The sequence below is a fragment of the Callospermophilus lateralis genome, unplaced genomic scaffold (assembly GCF_048772815.1).
Source record: "Callospermophilus lateralis isolate mCalLat2 unplaced genomic scaffold, mCalLat2.hap1 Scaffold_101, whole genome shotgun sequence".
NCBI lineage: Eukaryota > Metazoa > Chordata > Mammalia > Rodentia > Sciuridae > Callospermophilus > Callospermophilus lateralis.
The window spans coordinates 2,354,527-2,376,170 of NW_027510272.1; the positions used below are offsets into that span (position 1 = coordinate 2,354,527).

General features: G+C 32.1%; 1 pseudogene; it reads left to right on the forward strand.

Moving 5' to 3' along the window:
• The first annotated feature begins 766 nt into the window (after nt 1-766).
• LOC143639940 (coiled-coil domain-containing protein 34-like) lies at nt 767-21,297 on the forward strand (annotated as a pseudogene).
• Nucleotides 21,298-21,644: the final 347 nt, after the last annotated feature.

The window sequence follows — 21,644 nt, forward strand, 5'->3', positions numbered from 1 at the left end:
AACTCATGGCTGGTGGCAGAGGGAGACCAGTGACAGGAAGCCCAAGACAGTTAATCCAGGAGTTTTTAGAAAGTTTCCCAGACAATATAGTATCAGAATAAATCTTGAAGGAAGAATAGGAGTTAGTTATAGTAATAATTATAATAAATGGCACAGCATGTACTTACTGAGGGCCCAGAACTATACTAAGTGCTTCACTTCTTCATGCAGCTACTACTGTCATCTCCATTTTACAGATGAGATCTCTTTTTTAGAGAAATTTTAATATGTGCAGAAACTAGGAAGAAGCAGATAGAGATTTTATCCCCAGGCTGTTTTACTCATGAAAGTAAGCTCTTAATCTGGCCATATGTGAAGGTAGAGGAAAGGCATTTCAGTTTTAGGCAAAAGCTGAAGAGTACAACACCATAGTGCATTTACCAACCCACAGAAGTTCAACATGACTGAAATGTAGAGTCTGGATTACCCATTTATGAAAAGAAAGGCAGGAGTCAATTTATGGATGTCAGGCTAAGGAGTTTGGATTTCATCCTGTGTGCAAATGGGCCCTGAAGAACTTTGAGATGAGAAGTTACATGATAAAAGGATGCATTGGTAGGGGCAAATCTGGCAGCAGGTTTAGAGAATGATTTAAAAGGGAAGGCTAGACACTGTTTATGTTTGGAGTGTTTGAAAGGTTTGAGAAGAGAATCACTTGAGAAAATTGAAGGATGTAAAACTGATATGACTAGTGATTGTATGGGCATGAGGGTAGGGGGAATCAGACATGGAGGGGTAACGGGTGGAGTCAGATCTGGATTTCTGGATTAGGTAACTGGGTGGATGGTGGTAACATTCATTTAGGATTATAAAAGGAGTAAAATTTTTCTTAGTGGGGAAGAAAGAGGGTGGTGGATGCTGGAAAATGCTTAGATTTTTTTTTTCAATGGACTGAGTTCAATATCCTGGAGCAGTCTATAAAATTGTTGGAAATAAGTCTGGAACTTAAGATAGAGATCTGGCCCAGAATAGCTGATCCAGATATCACCAGCATATAGTGATAGTTGAAGCTGAGAACAGATGAGGTCATAATGCAAGACTGAAAAGGAAAGATGTGCCTAAGAAATAATATACTAACAATGTCTCTTTTCCACTTAGAATACAAGTTCTGAAAAGACATGAATGGATGATTAAATAACATAACCCCCCCCCCAAAAAAAAATTAGGGAAACTGAATCTATGAGGTATAAAAAGTGGTACAAAGCAGTTGTGAGGCAATTGTTTGTTAGAAGGAACAATGTTGAAGATACACATACCTGAGTCTATATAATAAACTTGCCCCTGGAGCTATGTTGGGTACTGAACCACCTTCCTATCTCTGAGTACTGATTGTTAAGTTTTCCATAAGTTTTGTGAGGCTTATGTATCCAGCCAAATCCTTCTGTTCTTTATTTACTCATATAGTTAATTTTCTGTGTACCCAGAAGAGTCAGACTGATAGAAGGTACAAATTGGAGATGAAGACAATGATTAGAGATAACCAGATTAGAGAGTCTTGTATATTCTAAGAACTGGCAAAAGGTCATCAAACAAAATATTAAATGTTGAAGGAGAGAAGGGCCACAGCAGTTGTGGGTGTAGCTCAGTTGATACAGAGTATACTTAACATGAATGAGGCTCTGGCTTCGATTCCCAGCAATGAAAAATAGAAGGGTATATTTTTTTCTATAGCTTTCTATTTCAAAATAATTTCAAATTTAAAGAAAAAGAATATAAAAAACTTTTGTTCATCCTTTACCCAGAATTCCTAATTATTAAATTATTTGCTTTTCATCATTCTCTCAGTATATATGTACACATTACTTTTTTTCTATGCTATATAGTGGAGGGAAAGGAAAAGGTCTGCCCCAGGATCTGATTAACGTTATGTGTATATGTGTGTATGTGGTAGTGGAGCTATAGGTATAGTTCAGGGGCATGTCCAAGGCCCTGGGTTCAAAGCCTGGTACCACACACACACCTACAAAAGATTATGTGTACTAGTAGTAATTAGTGATTACTTGTATAGATAGAAATTTTATTAATAAAAATTAAAATTTTAGAAATAAATAATTTCCTCAAGTGACCTTGAGTTACATAGGTTGGGCTCAAGCTATTCCATTGGGTTTTTAAATAATTTGGTTTTTGAAGAGAGTGGCATAACTAAATGAGTAAAGTAATTCAAAATTAGATTTCCTTTTCCTGATTTTTCATTTTTTTGCTTTATATAATTGATTCATATGTTTTTAAAATAACAGTATTGAAAATATGTTGTTAGATTTTGTTTTCATTGTATATTTAAATGATTTTTGACTAGTAAGAGAAGTATTTCGTGTACAAGTTCTACAGTATCCTTTCTTTCATGACAGTAAAGTTGAATCAGAAGATAACCAAGAAGAACAGAAACAGGTCCACATAGGAGAAAGCAGCCTGACACCATGGGAGGTGTGGTTTGTTGGCAAAGAAAAAGAAGAACATGACCTGCTGCAACAGAAAGCTCTAGAGGTACAAGTAGACAGTATTCTTTCTATATGACAATGAGCTCACAGAGTAGAGTTGCTGTTGTAAATTAAAATGTTAATCTTATTGTTCCTGAAAACAATGTGTGTGCATTTATTTGTATTTGTTTACTATATTAATCTTAATAAATCTAATTGTAGAAGCAGTATATTTATTAGAAGTACATTTAGAAAATATAGCTAAATATAATTAAGAAAATGAAAAGCTCTTTTAATTTCACCACCTAATAATAATCTTTGTTAAAATTATGGAATATAGCCTTCTAAACTTTCTTTGTAAGTTTTTTAAAAAATAAAAACAGTCATCTTAAGTATCCAAGAGGTTTGATTCCAGGACTTTCTTGGATTCCAAAATACTCAATGCTCAAGTCTTTCTATATAAAGGCATTTAATGTATATATCTCCCAATCTACTTTTAATCTTTTCTAATGTAAAAGGGAAATGCCAGAATATACTAATTTACACAATCATTGTAATATCACCTAAATATCACCTAATACAATATGAACACTACCTAAATAGTTATTATACTGAATTGATCACAGCATAATGACAATAAAACAATGTGTCCCTGCTCAGTATAGGCACAATTTTTTTGGCATATTTTCAATTTATGCTTGATTAAATCCATGGTTGCAGAACCCATGGATACAGAGGGCTGATTATATGTACAAATGTATATCTAGAGAGACATACAATAGAATTTTGCTCTTAGGTAAATTAAACTATATACTCAGGAAAAGTTCTAGGAAAGAAGAGAAAAATTGAAATAGAGACAGGAATCTATTCTACCTACCAAAGAGCATGTGCCCTGGCAAGTAAATAGATTTGTGTAACTTGCCATCGCCTAAGCTCCCTATCCAGACTCACTCTCTGATTTCTTTTTATCACAGAAATGGTGAAAGATACTTCTTGTTTTTAGTGAAATAGTTTCAATCTTTTTAATCTGTTTTTTTGCCTGTTATATTATTAATATATTTCCATGTTATTTTAATTTTTTTTGTATTTTTTGGAGCTGCATTGGGGATCTAACCCAAGGCTTTGTGCTTGCTAGGAAAACATGTTACCACTGAGCTATATCCCAGCCCTCATTAAATATTTTTCAACACCACTATAAAATGATTGTTTATTATTGGCTGGGGATATAGCTCATTTGGTATAGTGCTTGCCTCTCATGCACAATGCTCTGGGTTCAATCCCTAGCACCACAAAAAAAGAAAAGCAAAGAAAAGAAAAAGATTGCTTATTATTAAAATGTATTAATGTGTATTAAAATATAGTAAACTGGTACACTATGGTTGGATATTTTAATTTATTCTAGTCTGTTAGTAACCATGTTATTATAAAAAATCATGGGAACTAAAGCTTTGCACATTCTTTGCCCTTTATAATCTTCCTTGAAATTTTTCATATTGGTTTTGAAATTAGTTGTTATTTTTGTGATGAGTTTATACCAGGTAGGCAATCATCTGTTCAGGAGACTTGGAATGATTCAAATGATTGTGTAAATTAGTATATTCTGGCATTTCCCTTTTACATGATACTTTGTATTCTAGAATACAAATTTATTCCTGGAAATGTACACTGTGAGAGTAGTATTTATTTTCTCTTAGCAAGCACAGGGCTTGAAAAAGACTTTGTGGTTTGGTTTCAGCCAGGCTTAATAAAAGCCCTAGTTCTAGTCTTTTTACTTGCTGGATGATCTTAGCCAATTTATTTAGATTTCATACTTCAGTTTCCCCATCTGGACAAGGTGGGAAAAATAGTACCTGTCATGGGATTTTTGTGAGGATTAAATGAAACAAAGTATAAAGATGGCTGATTTGGTTTTTTATTGGTATTGGCATTTTTATCATTGCTAGTTTTAGCCTTTGGGGAAGATTTTTTTAAAATTTGTTTTCAGAATTAATGTTTATTTTTAAGACCCCAGTCTCTTCCCATTACCTCAACTTTAGATTTTAACATTACTAGTTCTTTTAACATTACTAGTTCCAATGTTTAGTGTGGCTTTTATTTTTCCTGCTTCTTTTTTTTTCTTAGACTGCTAGAGATCAAACCCAGAGCCCTGCACATGTTAGGCAAGGGTTCTACCACTGTTCATCAGTCCTTGGGTAGTGTTTTTGAAAAATATTTGTTCACAGTGAGAAATCTAATTTTTTCATGTTGAACATAACTATAAACCTATACATAGATGTATATACATATATATTTGAAAAAGTATCTTACTTTATTCAAAACATGGTATTCTTTTTTATGATAGTCAATTATAATCTGTTAAATTGATTTTAGACTTACAACTTGGAAAACACTGGTAGAGTAAGTTAGTGGTAAAGCACAGTTCATTTGTGGTTTTTTCTAGCTACTATAGAAGTCACTTGTAAGGAGAATCACTATCAGTGAAAGGGGGAGAATAATATTTACCTCTTATTGTTATTATGAGGTCTAAATGAATATCAGGATATGGCCTACTATATATAAAAAATTCAATACGAGTTAGTTATTACATATGAAAGTATATAATAATTACTCTGAAAATTTGTTTCAAGAACAGATTAAAATAATAAATATAAAGCCCTTACCACAACCATTAAGCATATAGCAGGGTGTAATTATTTGTATGTATTAAAGCCTTTTAATGTTTTGAGTAATTTGACATTTCTTATGGCTACTTCATTACTTAACTTTGAAGAAATTTAAGATATTTTTGAATGAACCTTGCCTGTTAGTTATGCCAAGGAATTGTACCTATCAACCATAACATACGGATCATATACTCAGTGTTTTGTTAGCTTATTTTGAGCTATTATGGTCTTTATATTTTATTTCTTTTGAGTGAAAACTTTATTTATTTTTTTCTTTTAAAGAATACTGCCTAAAACTATTATAGCTTTCTGCAGAAATAATATTTAACTTCTGTCATCCAGAAAGTGTAAATTGGAGGTACTTTCATTGGAAGTAGGATCAGTTTGCTTTGCAGGATATATGAGGGACATTTGGTGTTGGGGGACTGATGATATTGGTAGAAAACAATGCAGAATTAGAAGATGGCTTATCATCATAAATTTCAGCCAAAATCTATTTGGATTTTCATGCCTTTCTCTTTATTTCCTAAGTCATGCTTTTCCTTATTTTTCTATTCCCTAATTTGCTTACAAACCATGTCATTAAAAGCACAGATTTTTGACCATAAGGAATTGTTTATTTCAGATCCTTATAAAAGCTAAGAAGCATGAAGGAGAGAGAAGTAACTTTGCCAAGGTTTCGGTTAGTGGCAGAGCTGGAACTGGTATTAAGTTCTTTAGATTTTCAATTTATGTGCTTTTTATTAAGAAACATTTTAGAAATAAATAGATCAGACATATTATTTGCTTTTTAAACTTATTCTTGCTTTCTTATTTTCTTCCTTTAACATTTAAAAGAAATTTTTTTTCAGTACCACGCAGAGGTACTTAACCACTGAGTCACATCTCCAGTCCTTTTTTGTAGTTTATTTAGAAACAGGGTCTCACTAAATTACTGGGGGCCTCACTAAGTTGCTGATTGCTTTGAACTAGTAATCCTCCTGCCTCAGCCTCTCAAACTGCTGGGATTACTGGCAAGTGCCACCATGCCCCACTTAAAGGAAAACTTAAAGGATAGTTGAATCATTAAAAAGCTCATTTCATTCATGAATTTGTTTTCAGTAACAGACATTTAAATTTGTTTTAGACATCTCTGTGAGATTGAGTTAAAAAATTGTTTTAACCCTTTACAGTTACCCTATTAAAAATGTTATACATTTGTAATAATGTTGAAATGATAAACATGGTAAACACTGAAAATTAACATTGACATTATGCAAGCTAACATATTGGTTTTGTAGGTTATTAAATATATTTACATTTTTATTATTTAAAATAATTCTTTAATTCTTCTAAGTTCTCTGTGGTTTTTGGCTAATTCTAATTTTTAACATTTGACTTAACATTTTAATGTAATCTGTTCAAAATTATAAAAATTATTTATTTTGTGACTAGTCCAGGTACTTTTTTTCCTGTTATTTTTTAACCTCACCATTTAATCTTCAGCTATTTAATTTATCAGCCATTAAGGAAGGAATAGGGTAGGATATAGAGTTGGTGAAACTCAAAATTGTCAGTTTGTTTTTTGTTTTTGTTTTTGTTTTTGTTACCTTCAATAGTAAAAAATCATTTGAAAACAGGCAAAGTGTATTGAAATAATGATGCATGTTTAGGACCCTCTTTGGAGTTTTGTTTTCCATTACCAAATGTTTATTCTAAGGGAAAATAGCTATAATCCTGTTGAAATTCAGTGGTGTGCCAGAAGAACACACAGGGTCTTTTGGAAAGAAGACTCCTGCTGTATCCTGGAGGAGGCCTGCCTCAGTGGTGAATAGATGGAGCCATTCAGCATGGGAAATTCTAAGAGTAGCTAGCCTTGGAAGAGAGGGTAGTGTATGAGAACGTGATGTATATTCTGGGTAGGCAAATACTTAAATAGACATTATAAGAATACAGTACTATTCAGGTCAGTGGTAGCATTTTCTAGGTACTTTTGGATCTTTTATTTATTATCACCTATATCAACATTAACTAAAATTTGGTATTCATAAAATAGTAATGCAACATCTTAATTTTCCCCCTTTTGAGTTACTTGAAGACTGTTAAAAAGTATATAAATATAATCAATTATGCTTAATCATACACTTAAACTTTTTTAAATGAAAATTTAGAACTGGTTTGGAAAATTTTGAATGTATAGTTGTCAGATTTATATCTAGCCTTTTACTATATGTAAATTTATACACATGTATATACACATACATACACACATGCGTATCTGCACACCCACACACACTCTGTGTGTTTTTCCTTTTACTTGTTTTCTGGCACAAGTCCAGACTGTCTTCCCCTTATAGGGTATATTGTCGTAACCTTCTAGTCAATCTCCCTCAGAATAGTACTGATCATTTCAAACTCAGCCTTCAGTCTTAATAAGAGCAGTAAATCATCACTTTTGACTTTTATTCTTCATCATAGTGTTCAATTTACTGTCTTCAAAAAACCTCTTTCTATCTAAAGAAGAAATTAGTACCACACTTTAAATTAATCATCATCCCCACCCACATCTTTCACTTCTTTTAAAGTCATCTTCTCTCACTATTTTAAGAACTGCTCATTTCTGACTATCCTGGTTCAAACCATTTTTCTTTGTCTTCCCTTTTTGTTCTTTTCTCCAAACTCCTTTTTTTATACCCAGTAACTCACAGTGTAGCACTTTATTCTTTGGTATATAGAGAAAAGATTAGATGAGAGACTTCTAAAATTTCATCTTTCTGTGTGTGTGTGTGTGTGTGTGTGTGTGTGTGTACATGCACAGTTCTTGTTAGATCAATAGCAGGCACTCAATTAGAGTGTATTGAGTGAGTAATGAAGGAATAACAGCTATGAGGTAGTGAAGAATCCTATCAAGGTGGATATTTGTTTTGTGGGATATGGTATTTCAAGGTTTGAAGATTTTCTAAGTGAGATAGGGCAACTATTTTCTTTGCAGTGAAATTTTAAGATCAGAAGTCATGGTAAACAAGTATCTTTTGATTAGTCATTCTAAAATGCAAAAAAATATGTTCTTGGTGTAAAGTTTTATCTTCATTTAAGACCCTGGAATTAACCTGAGAGTTGGAAAATTGCCCATGGAGGTAAGTATTTGGAGAGAAAGGAAAGATGGGAAGGAGAAAGGGAGAACAATGGAAGATTCATAAATGTATCCGATTATTAGTATCTAAGGAAGAAAGAAAACTAACCAGTAATTATGATTGTAGAGTCCTAGAGAAGTCTAGTTTGAATAGCTTTCTCAACTAAAGCCATAATTTAGTTGATGAGTGACAGAGTGGTAGCATTCAACTTGTAGTTTTATTTGGCCATGCCTTCCACATTCTTTCTTCTAAGGAAATGCCCAGATGTGTAGATTCTGGTGACAACAAGACAGTTAAATAATCTGAGGTATGAATTTGGTTTTGTTTTATATCCCAGTAGCTATAAAATCTGTGAAGAAAACTCTGATTCTTCTTTTCTCTATGGAAAACTGAATACCTTCTTTAGATTTCTTCTTGGGTGTAACTCAGATTTAAAATTTTAATTTAGGGATTACTTAATTCCTATTCTGTAGCTTCAGCAAGAATCTTGAACCTTTTTATAACTGTAAAAAAGTTGCAATTCTCTTGAGCTACTGCCAATAGCTTACAGTGGTGCCAAAATTTATGTATGGGAAAGTTGATTTCAATGAGGGTAATTTAGCTGAAATTTAGTCTAAGAAACTAGTGTTTTACTGCCAAGCAATTATTTGCATTTCTAAAAAATGACTTATATTTTTACCAATGCTTTCTTTCATTGTAGACTAGTTACTTAAGTAAGTTATTATCAGTAGTGGTATATATTGTATAATGGAAACTATATTCTTGTTTAATTTGGTTAAGCTCAACCTTTTTTAAAATATGTGATTTGGGAACTTCCCTTAAACATTGCCTTTTGTTTAAATAAAATCCACAGGAATTAAATCAACAACTAGAAAAAAAAATGAAAGAATGTGAAAAAAAAAGATAATTGCTGAAGAAAAGCACAAGGGATGGGTTCAGAAAAAGAATGAACAGGTAAAAAGGAAAAAAAATGCATAAACAAATCCTAACATCTCTTTTCAAAGTCTTTCTTCCAATTAGTCCTTAGCTATATTTTTCTTATATTTCTCTTAGGTTCTTTCTCTTTTGGGGTTTTGCTTTTTTTTTTACCCCTACCCTCATGAATATTTATCAAGTCTCTTGTCTTCTGCCCTTCGCCCTTTACTCTTCTTTTGTTTTTGGTACTAAGGATTGATCCCAGACATGCTTTACCACTGAACTACATCTCTGCCCTTTTTATTTTGTTTTGAAACAGGGTCTCACTAAGTTGCTGAGACTGTCCCTAACTTGCCATCCTCCTGCCTTAGTCCCCTTGAGTCACTGGGATTAAAGGCATGCACTACAGAGCCTGGATGCTCTCTAATTTTATTCTTTTCTGTCCCTGTGAACTCTACTAGTGTCTGCCTGAATTCAGCAATTCTAAATATTTTTAAAATATTTTTAGTTGTATATGGACACAATATCTTTATTGTATTTATTTATTTTTATGTGGTGCTGAAGATGGAACCCAGCACCTCACATGTGCTAGGCAAGTGCTCTACCCCTGAGCTACAATGCCAGCCCCACCAAGTCTGAATCTTTAGACTTGAATTTTTTGAGTCTTGGATTTCTATCCATTAGATCAGCAGGAAACTCCAAATGTGTACACCTAAAAAAATACCTTTGCCCCATTCCTCTTCATAGACTTTTTCCTATTATTCCTTTATTTCTATTACTTCTACTGTGTCTTCAGCCACTTAATAATAATAATTATTATGTTGCTCCAAAACATCCCTTCCTTTACTATATATAATTGCTGCTTCTATTTTATTTTCTGAATGGTCTCATTACTTCCTTCAACTTTATTGTTTACTTCTCCACACTAGGATATAAGTTCTTATAAGATCAGGAATTTTACTTCTTTTTTTCAGTTATCCAACAGCTTATTCATTACCACACATTAGAGGTACCCAGAAATATTTGTTAAATGAATAAACCCTTCCTGTATGTCTCTGCAAGATTAATCTTTGCTGAATAGATCTGACTGTCATTCCTTATGTCTATTTTTTTTATGTTCCACACCTGTACTGTCTTCTGACTGAGATTTTACCAACTCTAGACTGACTGTTCCAAAGTAGCATTTCAGCCATGTCTACCATCTGTTTTCTCTTTATTCTATGCTGATTCTTTTTACTGAGAATATTTAGGGAGCTCACACAAGATAATCACAGCTGCCCCCAATCTTCTTGGAGTATTAGTTTTACTGGAAATGTTTTGAGAGGAAAATGTTATATTTTTATAGTAAAGCAAACATAGGTATATAAAGAAGTAGACTGTAAGTTTTATTTTTATTTTATTTTTCAAAGTGTTCATGATCAAACCCAAGGCCTTGCATATACTAAGAGAGCACTAAATTTTTTACATTATTTTAAAGATACAAATAAATTTCCTAGAAATCTTGAGCTTTTGGCTGTACTGCCCAGGCCTCAAGAGTATGTATTCTTGAGAAATTTTGAGAATACTTATCTTTTTACTATTTTTTATTTCCTAATTTTTACATATGGTATTTTATCAGGATGGAATCTCATCATATCCTCTGTTCTACTTTTCCATTTGTCATCTAACTCAGATTACTTCCTATATACAGATTGGCTGTTCACATGTTAGAGATTCTTTCCTGTGAATCTTTGATCAATTTATATTAACTTTTATAGCACTTTATCATATGGTGCTTTGTATTTTCTGTATGTTTTATAAAAAAGAAAAAAAAATGGCTGTATTGTATTATGTACATCCCTTTGCTTTCCTTGTAATTTTAAGATCCTTAAGAACAAGAATTCTTTTTTTATTATTTTTTATCCATTACAAGATTTATAATCCTTTGTATATAGTAAGCTTTTGTTAATTGAATGAGTGAATGAATTTTTTTTTCTTTTTCTTTTTTGCAGTGCTGGGGATCAAACCTAGGGTTTCACTCATGCTGGGTTTTACCACTGAGCTATGTTCCTATTCTTCCTTTCAATTTTTTTTTGTTGTTATTATTATTATTATTATTATTATTATTATTATTATTATTATTACTTTTTAATTTATGGTGCTAATTGAACCCATGGCCTTAAGCATGTTAGGCTAGCATGCAACCATTGAGCTATCCTTCATATCCCTACTTTCAATTTTAATACATTCTAATGTTGGATCACACATTAGAATTTTTTTAAAAGGTCTTTATTTTGTTTATTTATTTTTATATGGTGCTGAGGATCGAACCCAGTGCCTCACATGTACAAGGCAAGTACTCTGCCACTGAGCCACAACCCCAGCCTGATACATTAGAAATTTTAAAATAACTGGGCGTAGTGGCACATGCCTGTTGACTCCAAGTACTTTAGAAGCTGAGATGGGAGAATCACAAAGTTGAGGCCAGTCTGGTGAATTTTCTGAGACCCTGACTCAAAATGAAATGAAAAAAGGTCTAGGATAGGGTGTAGCTCTGTGATAGACTGCTTATCTAGCATGCATGAGGACTTGAGTGGAATCCCTAATATTGCCCCCCAACCTCCATTTAAAAAAAATACTCTGCTATCACTTTGTTTTATATTGTGATTCTGTATTTTTCAAATTGATTTTATTATTAAAATATAACTATGAATTTAGATAAATGCTCAAATTATAGGACAAAGATTTAAATTTTTAATTATAGTTTATGTCCTTACCTATTGTTGAATGTGATGCCAAGTGATATTATTATGAGTATCAAATAATTTCAGTAAGTTAAAGATAACATAATCTTCATCATCCAGGCATTAGAAGAAGGAAATTGGTTAGAGAGGTGTGTGTGTGTGTGTGTGTGTGTGTGTGTGTGTGTGTATTATAACCATAAAAGTATTTGATCCTTACTTAGATTGTGTTTGTTTAGAAATCAATTATTATGAATTGTGTTTGTTTACTTCATCCCCAAAAGAGTACTTTGAATAAATGTCACAATCAAAATAAGTCTATATGACCATTACAAAATTTTGATTGACACCTTTTTGAAGTTTATATAAAAATAGTTCTCCATGTATGGTGTGCTCTCCATTCAAGAAGCTTCTCTTACCTTCTAACTTCATTAAGCTAATTTTACCATGCCAATCAAATATAATCGTTGTTTTTTCTAAGAATGTAAGATGCTGCTGAGGGATATATGATATATATTCACTGTTTTAGTTAGTTGTAGTAGACCTAATCCAATTATTTTTGAGGAAAAAATTCTTTTGGAGTAAGTGGCTTGCCATGACATAAATCACTAATTATTGAAAGCAAGATTCCATAAGGTAGAAAATGATTCAGACATGAACCCTGAAAAATTAATTTACCTATTCTGCAGCATTCTTGTGCATGTTAAAGAATAATTGATCCCTCTTTTTTTTCTTAAAAACTATCAGATTTCTTATTCAGCCTTAGTTACATTTACTTGTATTTGTAAAGACTGCTCTCCTGGTTCTTCTCTTCCTGTCTGCCATCTAGCTTTCTGTTTACATTTCATGGTGTGTGGTCCTCTGCTGCCTACAGCTTTATTTTAGTTTTATCTTGGGCTGCTATTTTCTCTAAGTCATTTTCACTGTGTTTTATCAAAAAATCAGACAAAAGAATTTATGTATATATTAGTAAGATTGCTTTCTTCTAATATGACTGTAAATTGTGAAATTTTTTTAAAACAAATATCTTATCTCATTGAGTACACTTAATATTTGTGTTGCTATGCTAAATTATTTTCCAGATTAATGTTTTTACACATTAATACAAATTTTGAAAAAGACCTCTACTTTCAATGTTTTGAAAAGTTATTTAAAAATAAAATTGTTTTTAATTCTCAAAGCACACTGATATTTTATTTGAAAGACTTAATTCAAATCAACAAGGTGTATGATTGATAACACTGTTATCAGTGTATCATTCATGATTTCAACAAATGTTTACTTAGCTTTTTCTATGTGCCAAGTAGGCCCTATTAGAAGAATTAAAATAGAAAGTCAAAAACTTTAAGTATCCAGTTGTTAATTTCTTTTACTTGTAAGAAACAAAGGTTCTTTCAGGGCACCATTTTAGAAAAAGATGATTAATTATTGTCCTCTGTGATATAGAACCAGTGTGCTAGAAATTCCAAAACCACTTAATGGCTGACTGCTTTCTCAGTAGCAGTGACTATTCTGACTGCCTGCTGTGCAATAAAATACACCTATTTTAAGTTTATGAGTTTGACAGATGTGCATACCTGTATGATTAATAAGCACCACAGTCAAGAATACAAAATTTTCATCACTCCGGAAATTTCCCTTCACATCCAACCCCCATTCCCCTTCTCATAGCCAGCCACAGCTCCAAATATCTTGGTAATCTTTCTATTCTGTATATAAGATTGTACTGTCTATACTTTCTTAAAAGCAGAATGAAAGAATATTTTGGACTTTTTTGTGTTGGACTTTTTTTTGTTTTTAAATATATCCTGATATTTCATATATTGTTGATTCATTTTTATTTATGAGTAGTCTCCCATGGAATAGCACAAATTGTTTATCCATTCACTAGTTGATGGTCAGTGGATTGTTTTCCATTAGGAGATATTATGAATAAAATTCCATGACCATTTATATACAAGTCTTTTTTGGACATTTGTTTTCATTTGTTTTGGGTAAATGTTTAGGACATGAATTGCTGGGCTATGTGGTAAGAATGTGTTTATGAGAAATAGCCAAAGTATTTTCTCAGGTGCTTATACCAATATATCTTCCCATGACTATTTATAAAAGTTCCAAATATTTTACATCTTTGGCAAACCTTATAATGTCAGTCTTTTATTTTTGTTCTTCCAGTGTATGTGTAGTATATGCCATTGTTTTAATATTCATTTCCATGAGATCTAATGCTGTTTCACATCTTTTTATAAGCTCATTGTATTAGTCTTTCAGGGATGCCATAACCAAATACCACAGACTTTGGTGGTTTAAACAACAGAAAATTTTCTCACATCCCAGTGTCTGCAGGTTTGGACTCTATTTAGGCCTCTGGCCTGCAGATGGCTTGTCTTCTGGCTTTTTCTCTGTGCACACATATCTTTGGTGTATTTTCTTCTTTAAAGGACTTCAGTCTTATTGGATTAAGACCTCATTTAAGTTTGATTTACTCTTGGAAGGTTTTATCTCCTCACACTGGGAGATAGGGCTTCAACATAGGAGGTGAAGGGACATAATTTAGTTGATTATACTTGTTGACCATGGTAGGCAGCATTCTACAACTGAGCTACATTTGTTGTTAGCTTCTTTTGGACTTGTTTTGTGTCAGTTTAAGTCTTTTGCCCATTTTTTTGAAGGGGTTACATGACTTCTTATTAAGATATAAGAATTTGTAAGAATTCATGGTTGAGTAAAACTTAGTGGCAGAGAGCATGCTTAGCAGGCTCTGGGTTCAGTCCTCAACAAGTCTCCTTTCTCCGTCAAAAGACATGTAGGAATTATTCTTTCTTTTCTTTTCTTTCTTTCTTTCTTTTTTTTTTTTTTTTTTGAGATGGAGATCTTGGTGATATCACTTTTTTACCCCGGTTGACCTCAAATTCCTGGGCTTGTCAGGTGATCCTCTTGTCTGAGTCTCCCAAGTAGCTGGGAATATAGGTACATGTGACACTGGGTGAATTTTGTACATTTCTCTTCAATTTTTCTTTTCTTTTTTAATGTGGTGCTGGAGATTGAACTCAAGGCCTCACTCAGGCTAGTCTAGCACCTGTCAATGAGCTAATCCCCAGTCTTTGAATTCTTTATATATTCAGACCACAAGTCCAATGTCAGATAAATGCATTGCAAATTTTTTCTCCCATTTATTTATTTTCTTTTTTCTTTCTTTTTTTTTTTTTTGCCAAGGACTAAATCCAGGGATGTTTAACTACTGAGTCACATCTCCAGCCAGTTTTTTTTTATTTTTTGTTTTGAGACAGTTTCTTACTAAGTGGTGTAGGAGGGCCTTGCTAAGTTGCTGAGGCTGACTTTGAAGTTGAAATCCTCCTGCCTCAGTCTGCTGAGTCATTGGGATTACAGGTGTGTGCCATCACTCATGGCCCATTTAATTTTTCTGAATACTATGTTTTAAAGAGCAGAATGATCTTCCTTCCTTCCTTCCTTCCTTCCTTCCTTCCTTCCTTTCTTCCTTCCTTCCTTCCTTCCTTCCTTGCTTCCTTCCCTGGGGATTTAACCCATCTAGTCTTTACCACTTAGATATATCCCCATCCTTTTTTTTGAGACACAATCTTGCTAAATTGTGTAGGGCCTCCCTAAGTTGCTGAGGCTGGCCTTAAAAATGTGATCCTCCTGCTTCAGCCTCCCTATTCACTGGGATTATAGGCATGCACCTCTGTGCCCAACTTAAAGAATACAAGTTTTAAATTTTGACAATATTCCATATTTCAGTTTTTTCCTTTTATGGTTATGGTTTGTATGTCTTTATTTAAGAAACATTGTGTAATTCAAGAGTATAAAATATTTATTGTTTTCTTCTAGAAGTTATAACTTCAGCTTTACCTGTATGTTTATTTTGAGTTCATTTTAATATCTTGTTGAGTTAAAGGTTGGGGTTCATTCATTTGCATACATATATTCAATTGTTCCACTGTTAATTGAATAGATAATCCTTTCCCTTTCAAATTACCTTGGCACTTTGTTTAAAATCAATTGAACACACACACAGACACACACACACACACACACACACACACACACACACACATACACACACATAGATCTATTTCTGAATTCTATTCTCTTCTATTGATTTTATATCCTGTGTCAGCAGTAATAACTTATTACTACAGCTCTATAATTATTGAACTTATAGTTTTTTAAAAATAGATATATAAATCAACTTTTGTCTTCTTTTCCAAACTTATTTTAGTTCCTTTGCACCTTTCTATATGTAATTCAGCATCTGATTATCAGATTTGCTAATTATGCCTGCTTGAATAGTGCCTGGCACTATTGGGATTTTGTTAAATGTGTAGATCGTTTTGGAGAAAATGGCTTTTAGTAATATCAAATTTAAAATCTATGAATATGTTTTTTTTTCCATTTATTTGTCTTATTTCTTCTCAGTTTTATTTAGTTTTTAATGATGGTATTATGCATCATTTGTTACATGTATTTCTAATTATTTCACATTTTGGGCTATAGAGCAGTTATCTTGCCTTGTTTCTGATATTATCTTGAATCATAAAATTAATTTGTGTAGTCATTTGTTATTATTTCTTTCTTAAATGTACATTGCAAACTACCAATGAAGCTATCAGAAACTAGAGTACTTTGTGGTAAATTTTTAAATTTTGATTTTTTTTATAATAAATGGTTATCCAGATACTATTTCTTCTTAAATTAATTTTGAGAAGTAGTATGTTTTAAAAAGTTTTGACATTTCACTTTGGTTTAAATTTTTTGGCATAACATTATTTTTAGCATTCCTCCATTATGAAGTCTTTGTGGTCTATAGTGATCTACTACTTACTGTGTGATCTTAGACAAATTTCTTACCCTCTTGTGCCTTCCTTTCCTCCTTTGTAAATAGGATAATAATAGTACCTACCTCATACTGGGATTGTAAGAATTAACTGATGGTCCATATGTATAATAAAGTACATAGAGTAGTGTGAGGTATAGATACCAATGAAGTGTTAGTTTCTGTCATTAAAAACATTGTAGGGACTGGATGATTTCTTGTTGGTGAGGTTAGGCAGGAGAGTCATAAATCACACAGATTAAGAGAGATATATTCCAAGACCATTTTCAGTTTGTAGATTTTCTGTCAGTGAGGAGTAATTAAAACCCATTATTGTTCCATTGGCTACTGAGGTTTTGTTATGAAAGGATTCCTTTTCACAACTATTGACTGCAGAGCAAGAAAGAAATATATCAACTTGAGGAATGGTACAAGCCCTGATTTTCAAGACTTGCTTGTGCTGCTCAGCACTGAACAGGACATGTATTGTATGTAACTGCTGTTTATTAATTGGGTGTTAACTTATAATACAGTATTTTACAAGATACTTTCAGGGAAGGAATTTCTCTTTTGGGATCATCTCTCTTTGCTCCATGAAAACTGACGTGTGTGTGTGTGTGTGTGTGTGTGTGTGTATATATATATTTGTATTCCATATTCCTTTTATACTTTTCAGGTTAATTTCTAAAAGTTTGATAAAGAGAAATCTCCATGTCATTATTTATTTAAAATTTAACTACAGGTGGTAGGTTATCATTTGAGTAAGGAGAAGAAAAGCATTGAGTTATATTTTATGTCAAAAATTATTATTTTTTTTCTGAAAAGGGCCAGATCTTAAACATCTCAGGTTTACTGCTCATGCAGTCTCTATGGCAACTATTCAATTTTGCTATTGTAGAATAAAATAAACCATATGCAAATATATAAGCAAAATTAGTTGGCCATACTTATATACAATGTTGTTTACAAATACAGATGGCCTGTGGGCCGAATTTGATATTTAGCCTTGTTTGCAAATCTCTGATCTCTATAAAACAGTATACCTAAATATTTGCCCAATTATGTCCTTATATGCAATCTTCAGCAGGCATTATTCATTTGAATTCTATAACACACTTTTGGTGAATACTTATCCAAGTATTTGTATTGAAAAATTGTCTATCTAGAAATGTTCATATATATGAGGGTAAACATCCATTAAAAATACTAGGATTCAGCAGTCTAACAGATAGAAATATTTATTCACTAATTTATTTAAAGAATATTTATTGAGAACCTGTTATTTACTCAGTACTATCCCAGTTGCAGGTATATGTTGGTGAGCAAGATCTTTGTCAGTGTCCTAATGAAACTTACAGCCAAGCAGTAACTATCTGTTATTGACATTGAACAGGTAATTGCAGTATGTTATATATTCTCATAAACCGCATTGTGCCAACCACTGTTACACCACTTATTTTAAGAATAATAGAAGTTTAGAAAATTATTTCATATAACAATCCTTCCTTATGTGAGAATAATTACAGGTATTTCAATTAAAATTTCTATTTTTATTTAAGAAAAGGAAAGAAAGAGAACAAAAAATGAATAAAGAAATGGAGGAGAAAGCAGCAAAAGAACTAGAGAAAGAACATTTGCAAGAAAAAGCAAAAAAAATATATATCAAGAATGGTTAAAGAAAAAAATTGCTGAAGAATGTGAGAAGAAAAAGAAAGAAAAGGTATTTTTATTAAAGTATCCAGTTAGAATATATGTTTTTGGTGTTCATAGGTGCCAACCATATTTTAGAAAAAAGTATAAGATTAGAAAATTGACCGTATCATAGCATAAAGATATGAAACTATCCTTACTTATATTATGCTGTCTTTAAGCTTCAAAATGAATATGTATTTTTGGTTTTCTTACATTGAGTAATTTCAATAAGCTTATATATTTTTCAGTCATATTCAAAATTGTTGTTAGTTGTTTTAAATATTTTTTCAATATACTTTTATCTAGTCATATTACTGTATAATAAATTACTTTAAAAAGAAGGTGGATTCCTTTTTCTTGGGTTTGATATCTTATTGTTTAGAGGAAGACACATTAATATCACATCCCTGATCATGTTCAATTTTACTCCCAAATTACAGAAATATAATTCAATATTGTGGCCAGTAAGCCATTGAGAGAGGAAACAGCTCGGAGAAAAGACTCAGTAGAATTTGAATGGAAAGTTTAGTTATAGAATATCCTTGGGAATGCTTTGGTCTTGTCATTTTAAGGAAAAAGAAAAACAATGGCAAGCTGAATTACAAGAGAAAAAGGAAATAGCAGATAAAAGTTTAAGGAATGGTTGGAAAATGCAAAAAGTAAACCTTGTCCAGCTGTAAAGAGCTATGGGTATGCCAATGGAAAACTTACAGGTTAGTTTTAATGTTATGTGGCTTACATAAGTATGGTTTGCAAAAGCAAATTTTATACATTTTGTTTCTTTTTCACAGAAATAGAAACTTATAAAATTTATTTTTCTTTCAAATTACTATCTTTTAGAAAATTATACTATGTTGGTAGGAATTTATTCATTCTCCATAAATGATATATAGAGGTAATGGTTGTAGAACTTCAAACTTACACTTTTAAGCAATGATTTCTAACATTTGGAAATAAGTTAAATTCTCAGGAATGGAATTGTAGTTCAGTCACAGAGAACGTTCTTAGCATGCATACAGCCCTGCGTTCAATTGCTAGCATCCCTGTTAGGGCTCTCACATTCTTGGATGAAAAAGCCTTACTCAGGGTGTTTTTAATGGTTCATCTTGCCTACCCTTTTTCTAACCTTCTCTAAGGCAGAGCTTCCAGTGTCTTTGGCACATTATTTTTACAGGGTGGGTTATAGATAGCACATGATCAAACAAAACCAATTGGCCTTTAGGCTTGGTCTGATGATAAATGGCATTGCATATTTTTCGTTCTGTTTTATGTTGAAAGCTCATAACTTGATGACAGCTGCCTTCGCTTGTTTAAATGATTTATTTTTAAAAATACTCCCATTCTCTTTTGTTCACACAGTGGAACATATTCCAGACTTTGTTTTGACCATCTTGGTGAAGTGTGTGTTGACATATTATGCAGTCAAAGTGGGCTGCCAGGGTCTGAAAGAAACATTCCTGCTGTCAGGATTAGACCTCTCTTATATGTCATAGAGGTCATCCATTGTATCCATTAATGCATTTTAGCTACTGAGGATGGCTTCTTTGTTCTCCTTCTCCTCCTCCTCCTACCTCAACATTCCTCCCTGCCACCCTCCCTTTCTTTCTTTCTCTCTTGCTTAAAAATAGGGCAATAAGCAGTGATTTTAACCTACTGATTAGATAGTAAAGCTAAGACTTTAGGTGGGAATATACATATTGACTAGAAATTAATTGCTAAAACAATGGACTATTTTATTAAATTACTTTGCATTTTGAATGAGTTTAATTCTTTTTTATTTGATTGGTTCTCTTTAGTCATACATGACTGTAGAATTCATTTTGATATAACTAAACAAATATGGGACATACCATCCTTATGGATGTACACGATGGTGCAATTATATACATCATGTGAAAATTATTTTAAATTCATTTCACTCTATTTTTTTCCTATCCCCATCCCTTCCCTTCATTCTAATAAGCAACATATTTGGCTGCATGCTGTACTTCTGTTAAGTCTTTATTCTTTATCCTATCATTTTTATAAATTATGAAATAAAGGAATTTGTGTGCCTATAATAACCAAAGAATTTGAAGATAATTTACAGAATGTTCTTCCTTCACATAGTTATTATTGTCAGGCATCACAATTTTTAAACAGTATGTTCATCAAAAGATGCTCTCTCTAATTCGTAATAAAATTTCACTGATTCTGTGAAATCTTATTAACTTGAATAACAATAAATCAAAATTCCCTTGTTCTAAAAAATCTGATTCACTTTAACTGTATAAGCAAAATAAATTTTTCTGTAAATTTTAGTCTCTGACAAGGGGAAACTAGTTCAAAAATAAGTCATTTCCTAGACAGGGTTAAGAAAATGAAGGTTTTATTCAATTTTATGGTTCTGAAATTAATTCCATATTAAAAACTTTGCAGGTATTATTATTTGCATTGATTTTAACAATATTATTTGGGTTCTCAGCATTATTTTTTGTATATGTTTTAACTATTTTTTGGCTTCTCAGAATTATCTTTTACTACATTGCTATATTTGAAAGTGTTAGATTTTTAAAAGTATTCAGATTAGCTTGGTGTGTCAGTGATAGTTCGCCTTTTTGACAGTTTAATATTTTCTAGGAATTTTAAAATAAGTAATTGTTGTCAAGAAGTTTAGTTGTTTTGTTTTGTTCTGATTTTTCAGTGATTGTAGGTTTTTACAGTGGAACTTCCTATCCAGAACCAGCCTTTTGTAATTCAATTCCATGGAAACCAATTCATATGCCACCTCCCAAAGAAGCTAAGCATCTATCAGGAAAGAAGAATAAAAGACCTGTGATAGGTCAGCCACACAGGTAATCTCTGGTAATTCATAAAGCCAGAAGCAATCTCTGCCTGGGAACTCTGTGCAAAATGGAAAGATAGTATATGTGGAAAATACTATGCTTTTACCTAAAGCTACTTAATTTTGAAATCAAAAAGATTTTTTACCTCTCAATCAGCAAGTTAGTACTTGATGTGATTATTTTTGTATTTTATATAGAGTCTAAATGATTAATTGAGAAAGGTATTTTTTACATTTTGGTTTTTCTTCTAAGATTGATCTTGGCATATTGTTTTGCATGATAAATCTAACAATTTTGCTTATGTTTAGCTTGTTTTAAAACCACACTGTAATACCCATAAAACCGAAAATTTTTCCTATATTATTTCATACTCTATATTGTTTGCTGATGTTTATGTTCAAGAACATAACATTAAGATTAATTTGT